At 31.2% G+C, this 17,328-nt stretch overlaps 1 protein-coding gene across 1 annotated transcript in view; it reads right to left on the minus strand.

Moving 5' to 3' along the window:
* Positions 1–17,328, minus strand: part of LOC132695765 (serine-rich adhesin for platelets-like) — a 67,811-nt gene that overhangs the window by 32,912 nt on the left and 17,571 nt on the right. The window lies entirely within an intron of this gene.

Below are 17,328 nucleotides of genomic sequence, written 5' to 3' on the forward strand. Positions count from 1 at the left end.
ATATATATATATATATATAATATATATATGATATATACTATATATATATATATATATAATATATATATATATATATATAATATAGATATATATAAATCTATATATATATATACTATATATATATATATATATATATAATATATATATATTATATATATATATATATATATATATATATATATATATATATATATATATATATATATATATATATATATATATATATATATATATATATATATATATATATATATATATATATATATATATATATATATATATATATATATATATATATATATATATATATATATATATATATATATATATATATATATATATATATATATATATATATATATATATATATATATATATATATATATATATATATATATATATATATATATATATATATATATATATATATATATATATATATATATATATATATATATATATATATATATATATATATATATATATATTCTCACGTATTGATTCACGGATGGAAAAATGTGATGACACTATATTCCGGGATATCATCCGTTCGCTCGGTGAACTCCGACTGGAATCCTGCAAATCTTGCATCCGACTGGAATCCTGCAGACGTTTCGCCAAAATCTCACTTGGCATCTTCAATGCTCGCGCTCCGAAAACACTTCGAACACTGTCCAGTCGGATGCAGGATTCCAGTAGGAGTTCACCGAGCGAACGGATGATATCCCGGAATATAGTGTCATCACATTTTTCCATCCGTGAATCAATACGTGAGAATATATATATATATATATATATATATATATATATATATATATATATATATATATATATATATATTCTCACGTATTGATTCACGTATGGAAAAATGTGATGACACTATATTCCGGGATATCCGAGTCTTCGCAGTGTTTTCGGAGCGCGAGCATTGAAGATGTCAAGTGAAATGTCGAAACGTCTGCAGGATTCCTGTCGGATGCAGGATTTGCAGGATTCCAGTCGGAGTTCAACGAGCGAACGGATGATATCCCGGAATATAGTGTCATCATATATATATATATATATATATATATATATATATATATATATATATATATATATATATATATATATATATATATATATATATATATATATATATATATATGATGACACTATATTCCGGGATATCATCCGTTCGCTCGTTGAACTCCGACTGGAATCCTGCATCCGACTGGAATCCTGCAAATCTTGCATCCGACTGGAATCCTGCAGACGTTTCGCCAAAATCTCACTTGGCATCTTCAATGCTCGCGCTCCGAAAACACTTCGAACACTGGGAGGTTATCGGCGGTGCGTGAGGTATTTATACTCTGCGCCGGAGATGGTAACGGTGCTGCTTGTGCGTGGGGGGAGGTGGCTCCGCCCCCTGAATTGTCGCGTTGTTAATTTCGCCCGATCGTAGTTGCGATGTCCCCGTTGGCTGCTGCGCATCGCTCTGCTGTTTGATTATCGTTCTCCACGTGTTGGATAAATGCAGAGCGTCGTCTCTCGTATTGAGGTGTCCGGACTTTTCTATTTCGATGGCCTCTCGTATAATCCTAGTCCTAAAATCAGGAATATTAGCTATTTGTTTGCAAGTGCCGAAATCAATTTTATGGCCTGTCTGATGTTGGTGCTGAAACAAAGCAGATGTTGTTTGTTTGTTTCTTATGGCTAAACGATGTTCCTCGAGCCTGGCAGAAACAAACAAACAACATCTGCTTTGTTTCAGCACCAACATCAGACAGGCCATAAAATTGATTTCGGCACTTGCAAACAAATAGCTAATATTCCTGATTTTAGGACTAGGATTATACGAGAGGCCATCGAAATAGAAAAGTCCGGACACCTCAATACGAGAGACGACGCTCTGCATTTATCCAACACGTGGAGAACGATAATCAAACAGCAGAGCGATGCGCAGCAGCCAACGGGGACATCGCAACTACGATCGGGCGAAATTAACAACGCGACAATTCAGGGGGCGGAGCCACCTCCCCCCACGCACAAGCAGCACCGTTACCATCTCCGGCGCAGAGTATAAATACCTCACGCACCGCCGATAACCTCCCAGTGTTCGAAGTGTTTTCGGAGCGCGAGCATTGAAGATGCCAAGTGAGATTTTGGCGAAACGTCTGCAGGATTCCAGTCGGATGCAAGATTTGCAGGATTCCAGTCGGATGCAGGATTCCAGTCGGAGTTCAACGAGCGAACGGATGATATCCCGGAATATAGTGTCATCACATTTTTCCATCCGTGAATCAATACGTGAGAATATATATATATATATATATATATATATATATATATATATATATATAGTGGTCTAAATATTTAATTGCAATTATATAGAGCTCGATTGTCACTCAGGGTGAATTTTTCATAGGCTCCTGTAATGCTATTTACAAATCTTTTGGATTCCATTTGGGTTAATTGTTTAAAAACCAACGTCAATTATTCTGCTTGTTTCTTCACTTTTGTTGTAAATGTAAAAACTACCGATCTGATTACTTTAGTGATGCGATATGAGTATGTTAAAATGTATTGCGCATATCATTTTCGGAATCTTAATTTGTTGATATCGTTGGCAAGTATTTTAATTGCCCATATTTAATAGAGGAAAAAATTTAAATTTAATTCGGCTTAAAGCATTCAATCGACCAGACTAAAGTAACGACCGAATTTATTCATCGCGTAAGGAAAACAAAGAAAGTCCAAGGAAAAGAGAAATCGAGTTAACAATACAAAGTCATCACCGATATGCGAGAGATGAAAGTAGTTCCGGCAAAACAACCTTGTTATTCTTTAATAATAGTACCCGGTACTAAGACGAGACGTGGTTTTTCGAATACATGGTGATTCACGTTGAATGTCGTATTTAAATACTGCAGGGAAGTGCAGATTTGTGGATTTATTATTTTTAATTGAATATCCTATATTATATTACCAATTCGGATACTAACTGTGGTTGACACTTAGATGTTTTGAATGAAAACTTAATTAGTACTATTAATTAATTAAATTTGAAAAAAAAAGAAAATATATTAAATTTTAGATAAAAGCACCTTAATAATCTTTGTTTAGATGTAGTATAATTTTTATTAAGAACTGGATTTAATTTAATATTGCATTTCTCAAATTTAGCTTACATCTCTGTTTAGTTTTATCCCTAGCGTAAGTCTTTGTGTTTTCTTTATTTTGTTTACATTATCTTTTTCAAATGTCTGTACTTGTGAAGCATTCGTAAGTACTAGCAATACACATGGGTTAAAAACTCTGGTTTTTAGGTATTTTGGATATTTTTTGTTCTTTGGGATAAAATTCAGCTTTCCAAATGCTACCTAGGCAATCTTGTTTTCTGCTGTTAAATTCTCTTTTTCCATTTTGACCTTTTCTCCCAGATATATGTATGTTGTATGTTGTGCTCTTCTGATTGTAGTGTTATTTCTAGATGATTTTGGTTATATTGTCATTCGTTTTGGGTCCTATACTTTGAGTTTACCTATTTAGTTTTTCGATCATTTCAATCAACTCGTTGGGTTGTTTGCTGTTAGTACTACTAGTATTAGTACTGTGCGCTAATATTAATTCTTTCTCCGTCACAATTTAGATTCTTGAATGTCTTCTTCTATGTAATGGTATCAGGATCAAAAAATGCGACGATTATACGTACAAAAATAAGAATTCTTCACTGCTATGACTTTTCTATTCTACTTTATAGTATGGACCTTGGACCTTGGCAGAAGCAACTATTAAACGTGTTCGAAATGTGGCTCTATTGCAAGATACTGAGAATCTTTTGGGTAGATCGTGCGATAAATGAACGAAACGAAATGTTCCGAGGAACAATTCCAGGAAAGTGAGGACCTGGCAAAAGAAGAATTTCTTGGTTAAAGAACCTTAGCACTTGGTTGATTGCCAACATCCTGATAGGCATTCAAAGAATGAAGTTGTAAGCCAAAAGAACCTTTTTTTGGTTGTATTAAACTGTTTGATTCGTTTTTCCGCCGTTATAAACAATGTTCAATCTACGCTTAGTGAGTGAAATATTTTATAAATAATAATAAATTGAGGGTAAATTATTGGAGTTGTATTTAAAAAGAAACACTTTTTTGTAATCGTTATTAGAGTTTATACCATATACGAACATTTTCCGGAAAACCTGTATGATGTAAAGGGATTCCATCCTGTAGAACTTTTTTCCACATGTTCTTTCTGACTCAAGAGTAAAAATTGTTTTTTCGATTCACATACCGACTTCAACAAGTGATTTTTTAGTAGAACACCGAAAGTGAATCACCCTGTATAGCAAACAGGATACAGGATATTTTCCGTTTCGTTCGTGGGGGTAATTCCAATTTTCAATTAACTCTTTCCTGACGGATATTATATTTGAGAATTTTGTTCTCTAATGCAGCATATGGATATATTTTTTTGTTTTAAAACACGATTAAAAGAATATTTTTTGTTCAGTCTCGATGTATTTGCAATTTTGACCAGATTTTGATGTTTTACAATTAAAAATACAAATCACAATAAAAGTAAGAAAAGAAATTGAAATACTTAAGTAGATGTCTATCTGTTTTATTAAAATACTTTCAAAAATCGAAGTACTAATACGAAAAGCGTAAACTTAAATAAATAAAATAACTTTAAATAAGAATCGTTTATTATTTATCTTGTTGTTAGGATGCTATGTTATTTCAATAAAACTGTAAACGTAAAAAGAACAGTCTTCTTTTTTTTCTGAAGGGCTCTAGTTGGTAGATGTTCCAGATAGATATTTCATTTTTTACAAAAAAGTTCTCGATTTAAATAGTGCAGTGGGGACCTAATTAACCAAAATATTATTTGTTCATAGATAGTGAGTGGCACGCAACTGATTTCCTTAAAAAAATTGCATTTGCAGATTTAATCTATTATACCATGCAGATAAGATTTTTTTATTTTTAACCACCCTGTATATTTTTTTTCTTTATCTCAATTCCAATTTGCCTACCTCAATACCTTGTTTTTATAATATATTTTTTTTAGATTAAATTCTAATGTATTATCGCTTGCAATTTTAGTTCAGCCTTCATGTTATAATTAATTAAAAACTCAATATTAAATATTGTTCAAAAAATATATATCTGAATTCCATTCAAACTTAATAAAATCGTTCATTCTTGCCTTAAATAATTTTTGATTCAACTCTTCATAAACCCTAAAGATCAAAATACAATAAAATTCAAATGGTCATTGGATTTTTTTTTAATACGAAATCAAAAGTACACCTCTGTAGCTCCGTTTTAAACAACTTTGGCTTCTATCTAACTCTCTAATTCACTAATCTTTGTCTAGAAATTTTTATTATTTTAAAAATAGATAGCTGAATATTTGGATAAATATAATTCTGCTTGTACCAATTTAACGCGTCAATTTTGTCCCCTTTGAGTATAGAAGGCTTTGATTTTAATGCGTCACAGATAAATGACATTTTAACATAAGCTGTGCACCGTACATATAATTTTACAATTAAGGCGCTATAGAAACCGCGCCAAGATGTCGGAAATTATCCAAAACGGGTATAATGTAACTTCTCGAACATACCCATCGAGTGTGGTTAGTTTTTCAACATCGGATAGTCAGAATTGCATAGGAATATGTTACACGTTACTCTTGTAGTTCACAAAAATTCGAAATTTTCATTTATAACATTTTGCCTATATTATTGATTGAAAGTTTAAGCCCTGTGTTGTTAAAATCGAACTGCAATTGTAAAGAAAAACGTGCTATTATAAGATTTAATTAAAAAGACGTTTGAAACAGTGTTAGGTTATCGCGAATGTGTCCAAATTGATTTTGCCGCAAGAATCAAGATAAGAATGGCTGTGTTTGTCACTGAATAGAAATCTCACCCAGTTTGGTAGTTTTTTGGGTGCGGAATAGATGATGAAACCAACTAAGATTTGATTAGTAAAATTAAAGGTAATATTCGATAAAACAGACATTTTATATATAAATAGGCTAATTAGGTCTGATGTTGATGCTTGTAGGGGACAGCTCAGAAATTGCATTCCTTGTGTCTGTTATAAAAAGAAGTAACTACACCAGAGTAAAATGGTATGAAATAGAATGCTATCAGTGTTACCCTAATTCGCATTAGCGCTTATACGAGTGACATATGCGAGAACCATGTGCAATATTTGATTTTGTATTCTATATTTCGAAAAATTGACGTTTGAACATAGGCCATTTTATTAGAAGCTTGATTAATATATACAGATTTTGAAGTAGTATTGATACGTGATTAGTTGAAGATTGCCTAGACTATTAATATCTATTACTTTAGAAGAGAATTAATTATATAATTTAAGAAGAGTGGGAAAATTTACTTCTAGGTTTATACGTTGACTTAAATTATAAGTAAAATGTCGTTTTTTAAAAATTTTGCCCATAGGATTTTGGATTTTAAATAATTTTAACAAAATTATTTGTAAAAGCCGATGTTGGAAGATTTCTCTTTCAAAAAATTATACGTTTCGATATATATATAACTTACATGAAGTTACAAAAACTGAAAACAATAATAAAGTGCCCACCAAATATCTCATTCTAAACTGTCACATTTCGTCTAAATTTGAATTGGCGTCAGCGTTATGCTGATAGTGTGTTACTCACTAAATGCGTATGTATTTTACAATGTTTCCATAAGTCTTTTATTTATTTGCATCAATAAAGTTAATGCCGTTGAAATTTAACAGTTCCGTGAAATAATCTCTTATGGTTTGTTGGGGAATATGGTTTATTAAACTTACAAAATTGGGGATTGTCATTTCTACGAGCGGCGGTTTTGCATCAACATCTTTGAACTAAAAAAGTTGCTTTAAAATATCATATGCATTATGATAAGAATAACCAATAACACTAATAAAAAAAGAAGTGTCAACATTAAATTGTTATTACCGATATTTAGCATAGTGTTAGATACAATTTTCCTCTTTTTATTTTTATTGTTGTTGTTTGTAGGTTTTTTTATTGTGCTGTTTTAATTTGTTTGTTGTTACCAATTCTATTTACTTTTCAGATATGAGGAAATAATTAATCGTGTAGTTCAAAAATTAATTTTTCTTCACTTACAATATACGATTATCATTAATGTATCCGTACAGAGGGCTATTCTATTTCGCCGAATTTTGACCGCACCTTTAATATCGAAAAGTTGTCGCTTTCAAAGTACGCAGCGTACAGCAACCGTATTGCGGGGCTTAGCTTTTTCTCCAATCTCAAATTGTAACATATTATATTCAAGTCATCTAGATGATGCTTTACTACAGTTGCTAAGACTTGGTTAATCTATCTCTTGGATTAATATTTTAACTTTTTTACTTGTATTTATTAAATATTTATTTATACTTGCCGAGTCGTAGATAGGGATTTAATCTTCTGCATAAAAATTTGTTGCACAAAGTAACAAAAAGCACACAATAAACGATGCTAATTTTAGTTTGAAAGGTATTAAATAGATTTTAAGATAGTTTTCATTTTTTTGGATTTATTAAGTTTCAGACAGTGATTAAAGTATATCTGTATAGCTTTTAAAAATTCCTATTTAGACATTTTAATTTATGCCGGATGCGCCAGGGTCACACAAACGATTTTTTTTTCTCCCGCATACCTTCAACAAGGTTTAATATTTGGAGAACCTAGCGCATTCGCCAATTATTGAAAATGTAATTTCCATCTAGTGTGTGTAAATTCAGTGTAGTTTTATAATAAATAAAAAAATGTACAGGGAGTCCCGGAAAATTGAGCAGTCTTCTTAAAATGGAAGGCTTGTTTTGAACGAGTGGTATTATAATTTTTAATAACTATTTGAATAAATTATGAAAGTTGGCTTCCCTATATAAAATAATTGTCATATAGATTTACAGTTCAATTTTCTTCCTGTTTTAAATTTTTGATTGGTACTCTATATTTAAAAAATGCAACGATGGCTTAAACAAATATTAGTTTATTATTTAAGAGGTTATTAATTTTAGCCGATATTGACTCTTTCAAATTTTTAATGACTATCTTGAACTGTTTCACAGGAGTACCCATTTAATTATGCCACCTGGTATATGGTCCATAAAGAAATGTAGATATACCCTCCTCAACATACATCGTGATTTTGTTATAGTCTACGAAAAAAGATATTCACTCAAATCTCCAGTATGGTTTTGATCGCTAGCGAATAGATTTTCATGTTGCAGGTTCTCATCCATAAAATGGAATGCCACAATTACAATAAAAGCCGTTTCTTCTCCAAGAAAGTATTTTCCATTGTCGTCTTATATTCGAGTGTGAACATATCAGTACTGGACAAAACCCATGTCACAAACGCGTTCAGTCAGGGATTTTTGTCGGCAATATTCGTTTTAAAAATTTGTTTGTGTACAGAGTGTTTGTAAAAATTGCGGCTGAAAGTAAAATCATTTTAATACAAAATGCCTTTAATACGTGTAAAAAATATATTTTTTGCTAATGAGATTTTCCTATATAAATGCTATACCATTATTATAGTCGGTACGATTTACTCTGTATGCTTACTAGGTTGAAATTAGTATTCTAAGAATTATTATTTATTTTCTAGAAACAAAATCCAGACTTATTAATGGTTTTTCTTTTCTTTTTCTAGTTTTTTTTTGGTTCTACCAAGGTTCTTAAAAAATGCATTCAAGGATAGAATTTGGTATAGTTTTACGTTGTCTAAGTAGTTTATAGTTTAGCTAATAGTATTCAGTATGTATGGTCTTTTTTCCAAATGAGAGGTTACTCTTGTGGATTGAAAACTTTATTTATTGTCTTCGTGTGATATATTGGACTATTGGATTACCTTCTTACCATTATACATTAAATACCATTGAATTGGTGTGGGCTCAGTGCAAAATATTTTTTTATAAAATTATTATCTGTTATAATAGTGCAGTAGTATCTGTTTGGAAGGCAGTTCTCCAGACGTTTATCAAACAAAAGTGGATCAGTTGTATAAAACATACCGAATATATAATAAAATAATACTGGGAAAAAGAGAAATACACTTGATACAACGAAACCACCACTTCTTATTAATGTTGGCGAAGGATCATTTTCTGGTAGAAGCAGTTCCAATTTTGGCTCTGATGATGAACATATTTCATCCACAAACAAACTAAATATGATTTACTCTTGGCAATATTTTCCGATTTTTTGGTATTGGAAGAGTTTATTTAACAAATTATAATAATTTTTTCATGAAGATTCTACTAAAATACTCGCATATCATTGAGGACACCCTGATCTATTATTACACAGAAAATACACAAATCCATCCAGTCGTATATGATAAAACTTTATTACTTTACTAAAACGATATCTATCTCTGATCTAGTATCGCACATTTTTGATAGAAACCTCGCTGAGTTGGGTTGGACCTCTATTTTTTAATGGATCCCTAAAAAATTTCGTGCGAACACATCTTTTTGTCAATGGTATATTGTATTCTTAGCGGTTATCGAAATATTTTAAAAATGATTGAAAAAATCAAGCCCAGTGTGACATTTGTTAATGTGTTGGAACTACAATATTAACTTATAATATATAGCGTCGGTTGTTTAAAAATTAAACTCGCAGAAGAGTTGTAAATAGTATAATAAACAATTTTATTATCCTTATTCTTATCCTATTATCCTTATCATTTAGGTCGAAACTGGATGTTTAGAAATATACCATATGTGGGGAATGCTAAAACAGACGTACCTATGCGTTAACGGGTTTATGGCCCTGTTTTTGTCCTCTACTCATGTTTTCACACTTTCACACACTCAAATTTTAGAAGACAATAGAAAGGACTCCGCCGGGGAAAGAGTTTTTATTGAAATTGTGGCATTCCATTTTAGAGCGATTTTTAAAGAAATGAGAAACTCCCACATAAAAATTCACTTCTCCAGCCATCAACTAAATCGAACTTCCGGTTACTTCATATTTGCGGCAGTCACACAATCTTACCGACAACTACCGTCTAAAAAATCAGATGTTGGACTTTAAAATAACAGGATGAGTCGAAAAGTAGATGTCGATACCAAGTTCCTTTTTTGGCACTTAACATCATTTTTTTAAATCCATTTTCGAATTATTTGTCCACGCGTAATTCATACGAGGTTTGATTAAAAAGTATTTATTTATTTATCAAAATTAATGTTGTTCCTTTCATGTCCGGCATTTTATTGCCGACTATGCCATCACAAATCATACCGACTATAGTTCGCATTTAATGCATTTAGTTAATTAATATAATATAATATTTTCGGCGTCCACTGTATATGTTATGACGCGAGTCATACTTTATATAATCATAACGATAAAACGATAATTACGATGGTTACTAATATTTATTTGATTTAATTTGGATTAATAACAATTGCAAAAATACTGTAGAAAATATTACTTGTTTTTGAGATACAGAACATCGGCATAAAACGGGGCGCGATAATTTTGCATACTGTTGGATTGTAATAAAATAAATCTTGACATAAATATTTTGGTTGATCCTTCATAAAAAATGATTTTCACATTCAAAATAAGCACAATTCTCCTTCAATTAAGTAACGTTTCCCTTTTTTGTTGACAATTTCGTGTGGTGTTCCACAAGGTTCGATGCTTGGATCTCTTCTATTTACTACTGACATCTTTTTGGCGATTTTGGAACATACACCTTTACTCAGTGGATACACGACTGTACCTTTTATTTTTTCCGTCATATCACAATAAGGCATAAATATTATTAGGTGAAGGTTTAGAAAGTTTTATACGGTTTTCAAATACTATAGAAATCTTTTTCATTGATTGCTTGTTAAGAATCGTACATAATATGCAAGTATCTATTTGAAGATTAATTTATTAATATTAATAAGGCTCAGGTTAGTGATACTTTCATTATCATTATCATTATTATTATAACGATTATTGTAAATCCACTGAGATGAAAAAAAAAACACAAGAGGTGTCTATTTGTTGAATTAAATATGAAATCACCCTCCCAGTGCGATTGTTCTAAAGAAATATGTCCCGTACAGCGTTATAAATTATTCCTATTAGGTTGTCCTTTTGTTTATGGGAGTAGGTTTTTCTACGATATCTCGAGGGGGGTGTAAATAAAATATCAAATTGATCTCAGGTGGCATATTAGGAAACATAAGATGGCCACACAAAACTGTTATTTTATTTCACTCCCGTTTGCCTTTCCTATTGGATTTTCTGTTTAAATGTTTTAACAAGCTTCCGCTATTTTGGGAATACCATTTTTAATGTTCTCACTCGGGTGGTCCTCTCGCATTCACCTTAAATTAGGTAAAATTTAAATTAGTATTAGCTTTTGTATTTTTACCACAATATTCTGTGCAGGACAGCATACACTACTTTAAATATAAATTAATCAGAAATCTAATGTCAAACGGATAAGTTGGCCAGATTATAAGAGGAGATTTATAATGCCAGATCACCTACTTGCAAGCATGGGAGAAAATTATTCCACTGCGGTGAATATTAAGACCTTAACCCAGTTGAAAAATTGTGGGATCAAATAAGTTGGTAGCTTAGATCAACTTTCAACTCCTTGGATGTTGTAGGGAACATTATCTATGAAATATGGACTAATAATAATAATAATAATAATAATAATAATAATAATAAACTGTCTTTATTGAAAATCAAAATATTACAATATAACTAACAATACAAGAGTGGTGACATTCGCAATTTGCGCTCTTCCATGTAACCACAAGAACAACAGCACCAACACATCATAAACTCATACGCTTTTGCTATTTACGGGCGTATCTAATAAACAATATTAACGCTTTTTTAAAGAAGAAGATCTCTGGAAAGTAACCGAAGTGTGTCTAGGAACGCAATATCTTAAACAATGACGGGTGTCTCGATTATGAATATCATTTCCTATGCAAAGTTTATCAAGCAAGTACGACGGGGTCTTATTGGAGTTTTTTCAATAATCTTTGGGATGGTTGGCAGCAAACTGATTGGTCCAAAATCTTTAGTGCCACTTGGACACTCTGTCTTTGGAACTGGTATAACTTCAGCTTGCTTCCATGAGTCCGGAAAAACCCCGGTCAGCAGACACTTGTTAATAAGGAAAGTGATATGATCGACTAAATGTGGAGTAGTCAAAAGAATAATTTTTATATCAATATTGTCTAAGCCATGAACGTTAGTTTTAATACTAATTAAAGTTTTATTAACTTTCTCAGGGTAAACTTTAGCAAAACGGAATGAATTAGAACCAAATTGTTTATTAATATAATTTGCCGACACAAACCCCTGATCAATACCACCAACAGCTCCAAAAAAAAGTAAAGGCAACATTAAAACTATTAGGTTGGCCAAAATTGTTTTCAACCATTAAAGTAGGATTACTGTGCACTCGAAGTCTCCTCAAAGTACGCCAAAAATTGTTAGGATCAGCTTTAAATGTACAGGAGTTCACAAAATTTCGTAATTCTCGATACTCGTTTAAAGTAACATCTGACTTAAGATGTTTGTATCTTAAACGTGACCTATTTTTAAGTTTTATTGAAAGTTTAAGGTTTTCGGTAAGCCAAGGGGCTGGGGGTCTCTGAATTCTAACTGTTTTTAATGGAGCATGAATATCAAACTAATATTTCATATATAACATCGCTGAGTCGTTTATATCAAAGTGATTTTGACTTTTTATTTGTTTAATATTTGATCAGCGATATAAAGACGTGAATAAAAAAACAAAATGCTGAAAAAAGATGTTTCTATTCATTGACTTAGATACTTTTATAGTATTGATAGAAATTCCCACAGAATGCGGCATTCATTGAGTATAGAACTGGTACAGTCTTTACATGCCTAAGGCTTAGATTAAAAGAATATTGCGTAACACCGTTTTTGTATATTTGCAATTGAAAATAATATATCCGAATTTTAGTGGGACTTTTGAGTATTATAATATTATAATTATACACCAGTCTATAGTTCTGATTTTTTCACATTGATTAGCTAGATTTCCATAACGACACACACGCGTGGCGAATATTTGGTGTGAATATTAGCCCGCTTCACCCTGGACAACTAATATTCTAATCACGTTGCGAATATAGTTAATTATATGCCGTGAAAACAATAGGGGTTAGACGCCTTAAGTATAGTTGAACTGTGCTGGGACTATATATTGGTGTCCAATTCGACACTTACCAGGGAAATCTGTGGACCGTTCTAACAACCCTGCTCAAATTACTCGCAGCTTAGGATAAAAATTGCAACGAATGCGAACTTTCAATCTTATTAAACTTGCCAAAAATATCTCTAACCGCATTGGTCGGTGCTCAAAAGATCTTTAACCAATAAAAGTTATAATTTTTACAACAAAATAATTACCATTACAATATTCTTAGTAATAATAACGCTTGTGTCTATTTTAACATTTTTTTTCAAAAGAAGAGAGAAAAGTCAATCATTTGGCTATGTATAAGAAAACAGAAAATACATTCATTAAATTGATTAGTTTTAATACTAGTTTCTTAATAATAATAACGCTTATGTCTATTTTCATACTTTTTTACAAAAGAAGAAAACAAAGCCAATCATGTGTCTACGTGTCTATGTGTCTATTTTAATAATTTGCTACATAAGGGGAGAGAAAAGCCAATCATTTGTCCATGTGTCTGTTTTAACAGTTCTTTATAAAAGAAGAGAGAAAAGTCAATCATGTCTATTTTAATAATTTTCTATAAGAGAAGAGAGAAAACCAAAAAATTTGTTTTTGTCTTATTTGTCTCTGTATATATTTTAATAATTAAAAATAAATTTAAAAACGAGACAAAAACCATGCATTCGATTGATTAGTTTTAAGACTATTAAAAATAAAAGATGTAATTTTAATCACACAATAAGAACCATAAAAATTCTTAATAACAATAACGTTTGTTTCTATTGGAATAATTTTTTACAAAAGAAGAGAGAAAAACCAATCATGGGTCTATGCGTCTATTTTAATAATTATCTGCTAAAGAAGAGAGAAAAGACATTCACTGTACAAATTTAACAGTTCTTTACAAAAGAAGAGACAAAAGCCGATTATGGATCGATGTCTCTCTGTGTCTATTTTAACAATGTTTTACAAAAGGAGAGAGAAAAGTCAGTTATATGGCTATGTGTCTATTTTAACAATGTTTTACAAAAAAAGAGAGAAAAGCCAATCATGTGTCTCTGTGTCTGTTTTAATTCTTTTCTGCAATAGAGGACAGAAAATACACTCATTCAATTGATTAGTTTTAATACTAATTTAGTAATAATAACAACGCCTATGTCTATTTTAACAATTTTTTACAAAAGAAGAGAGAAAAGCCATCATGTGTCTATGTGTTTATTATAAAAAATTTTTGAAACGCCTGTTTTAACATTCCCTTGCAAAAGAAGAAAGAAAAGTCAATCATGTGTCTATGTGCTATTTGTCTATGTATATATTTTAATAATTAAAAGTAAATTTAAAAAAGAGAGAAAATCCATTCACTCGATTGATCAGTTTTAAGACTATTAAAATAAAGTTATAATTTTAACCACATAATAACAACCATAAAAAATTCTTAATAATAACGTTTGTGTCTATTAAAAAAAATACAAAAGAAGAGAAAAAAGTCCATCATGTGTCTATGTGTTTATTTTAATAATTTTTTACAAAAGAAGAGAGAAAAGCCCATTATGTGTGTATGTGTCTATGTGTCTATTTTAATAATTTTCTACATAAGACAAGAGAAAAGCCAATCATGTGTCCATGTTTCTCTGTGACTATTTTAACAATTTCTTACAAAAGAAGAGAGAAAAGTCAAACATGTGTCTATGTGACTATGTATCTATTTTAAGAATTTTTTACTAAAGAAGGGAGAAAAGCCAGTCGTGTGTCTATGTGTCTATATAAACTTTTTTTTTACAAAAGATGAAAAAGGTCAGTCATGTGTCTATGTGCTTATTTTAACAATTTTTGGCAAAAGAAGAGATAGAGAAGAAATAAAATTTATATTACAATTACCATTACAAAAATCTTAATAATAATGATAACTCTTGTAACTTTTTAACAATTTTTAAAAGTGGTTTCATTATAATTTTGAGTTCGATAGAACAAGGGTAACATTTCTTGCATTTAAAACTATTAATGTTGTTACGAATCGACATATCGCATTAAAAATGGCTTTACACGTATCATCATCGATATTTCATTTGTATCGTGTTTCCTTGCAGTTGCACGTCCTCCCTCTCCCTTTGTTGTAACCCAAATCCACGTTCACAGCGAGCCACCCCCCAACAATCAGATCCCGAAATGCATCTCTTAAAATATGGGCCCCGCTTTATCGTTTTACTGTCACGAGCTTAATGCAATTTGGGAATTCTTTGTAACAATAATGAAGGCATCTCTTTTGATCTTTCATTAGACACTGCCAATTCAATTTTAAGTTTAGCTCTGTTGCGAGAAGATAGGCCAGATGTTCACTGCGAATGTTCGAATCTGATTTTAGTGCTGCCTAAATTAAAATAATTTTAGACAGAATAATTTAATCTAGCGGTTACAATTTTTTCCGATAAAATTACCTAGACGCAGATTCTCTTTATTCAACTATAGCGCACTCAGAAACGATTTATACCGGGGGTTTCAAATTCGACTCTCGCCGTTAGGATCTCGGTAACGGTAAGAGATACAGGGTAATTTAAATTACGGCAAAGTTGCGGAACAATTAATGCGAAACCTCATATTTTTAAAAAGCTAACAATAATATTGGTGAAGATGATTAATAAATTACAAGTGTACCCCATAAACACAGGTCGAGAACACTGAGATCTGGAGACCTGGCTCTCTATCTCACTGGTTCATTATTCCCGATCCATCTGTCACCAAAACTTGTCGAAAGATAATTAGATAACTGTATTGTTTTATGAGACGAGACGCCATCTTGTTGAAACCACATGCTGTTATAGCGGATCAAACGTATATCATGCAAATAGTCTTCAAGCGTTGACGTCAAAAACAAATAATACTATTCTTAATTCAAATTGCTGTTAACAAAACGAGGACCCAAAATTTTGTCTTTATATATAATAATAAATAATAGAAAATTGTAACGAATAAAAATTAAAATAAATAATAAATCGAACTGGCCTTCGAATTTCTAAAAATTGTCTAGGGTTGTTAATGCTCCACATATGTTTATTGTTTTGAATGAATATTCCACAATTTGTAAAAGTGCTTTCATCTATTAAAATCACATTTTCTAGGAAAGCTGGAAAATCGGGTCTTCTTTGTACCAATTACAAAATTGTGATCACCTTTCGGGATCACCTGGATGTAATTTTTGGGAGATATGAATTTTGTAGTATTTGAAACCATTTTTGTTTAGGCGTGTCCAACCACTCGAGAAGAAGCACCTACATCAGAGTAAACTTGGCTTATGAATTTATCTGCAAAATGCCAACTTTTATTGAAAGGGATAAAATAATTTCATGTTAGTATTACATCATTAACTATATTTTCTTTAGTTTGCTCATCTATTCTGTCTTCATATTTTTGATTTAGTTTTTCAAACGAAGCAAACTCAGCGAGATTTTTATCCAATAATTTTAACATAGTTCGATGAGGTTGTCGTCTTTTTCTTAATCGTTTTTATAATAAAGTTTTACTATATCTCGCTTTTATCCATTTTTAAAATCCATTTTAAAATGGTATAAAATTTGAGGGAATACAAATACAACTTATGAGAATCGAATTTAAAATAGTCGGTATACTTTCCACACGTTCTAGTGATAACTATAGCACATATCTTATATGATGGATGTCTCATAAACTTCATAAAGTTTGGTGTTTGTTTCTTTTTGTTTCTCACGAGATAAAACATTTAAAATGATTTTTGCTTCGATATACATTGGATTCTATTAAAAGGTAGCGGGTAGATACTCATCTGTGACCCCGATAGAGATCTACTCAGGAACGGGTCCCTGCCTACGCGAGCCTTGGCTTATCTCCCAATACCATATGGGGATAGCCATTGTCCTAACCCCTTGCCCGAACCAAACCTTTTACTTCATTTCTACTATCCTCTAACCAAAACATACCAATTAACTATTCATACTTTGAAGAATGGATTGTCGCATATTGCTACTTCAAATATACAAAAACTGTCTTCAAAATCTTCAATAAAACACCAAACAGGTCATAGTCTGGAATTTATTGTATCAGCAGTGCTGAATAAACGTCACCAAGAGACAACGTCAGAA

Source organism: Cylas formicarius, unplaced genomic scaffold (genome assembly GCF_029955315.1).
Source record: "Cylas formicarius isolate icCylForm1 unplaced genomic scaffold, icCylForm1.1 PGA_scaffold_12__32_contigs__length_19106922, whole genome shotgun sequence".
Taxonomy (NCBI): Eukaryota; Metazoa; Arthropoda; class Insecta; order Coleoptera; family Brentidae; genus Cylas; species Cylas formicarius.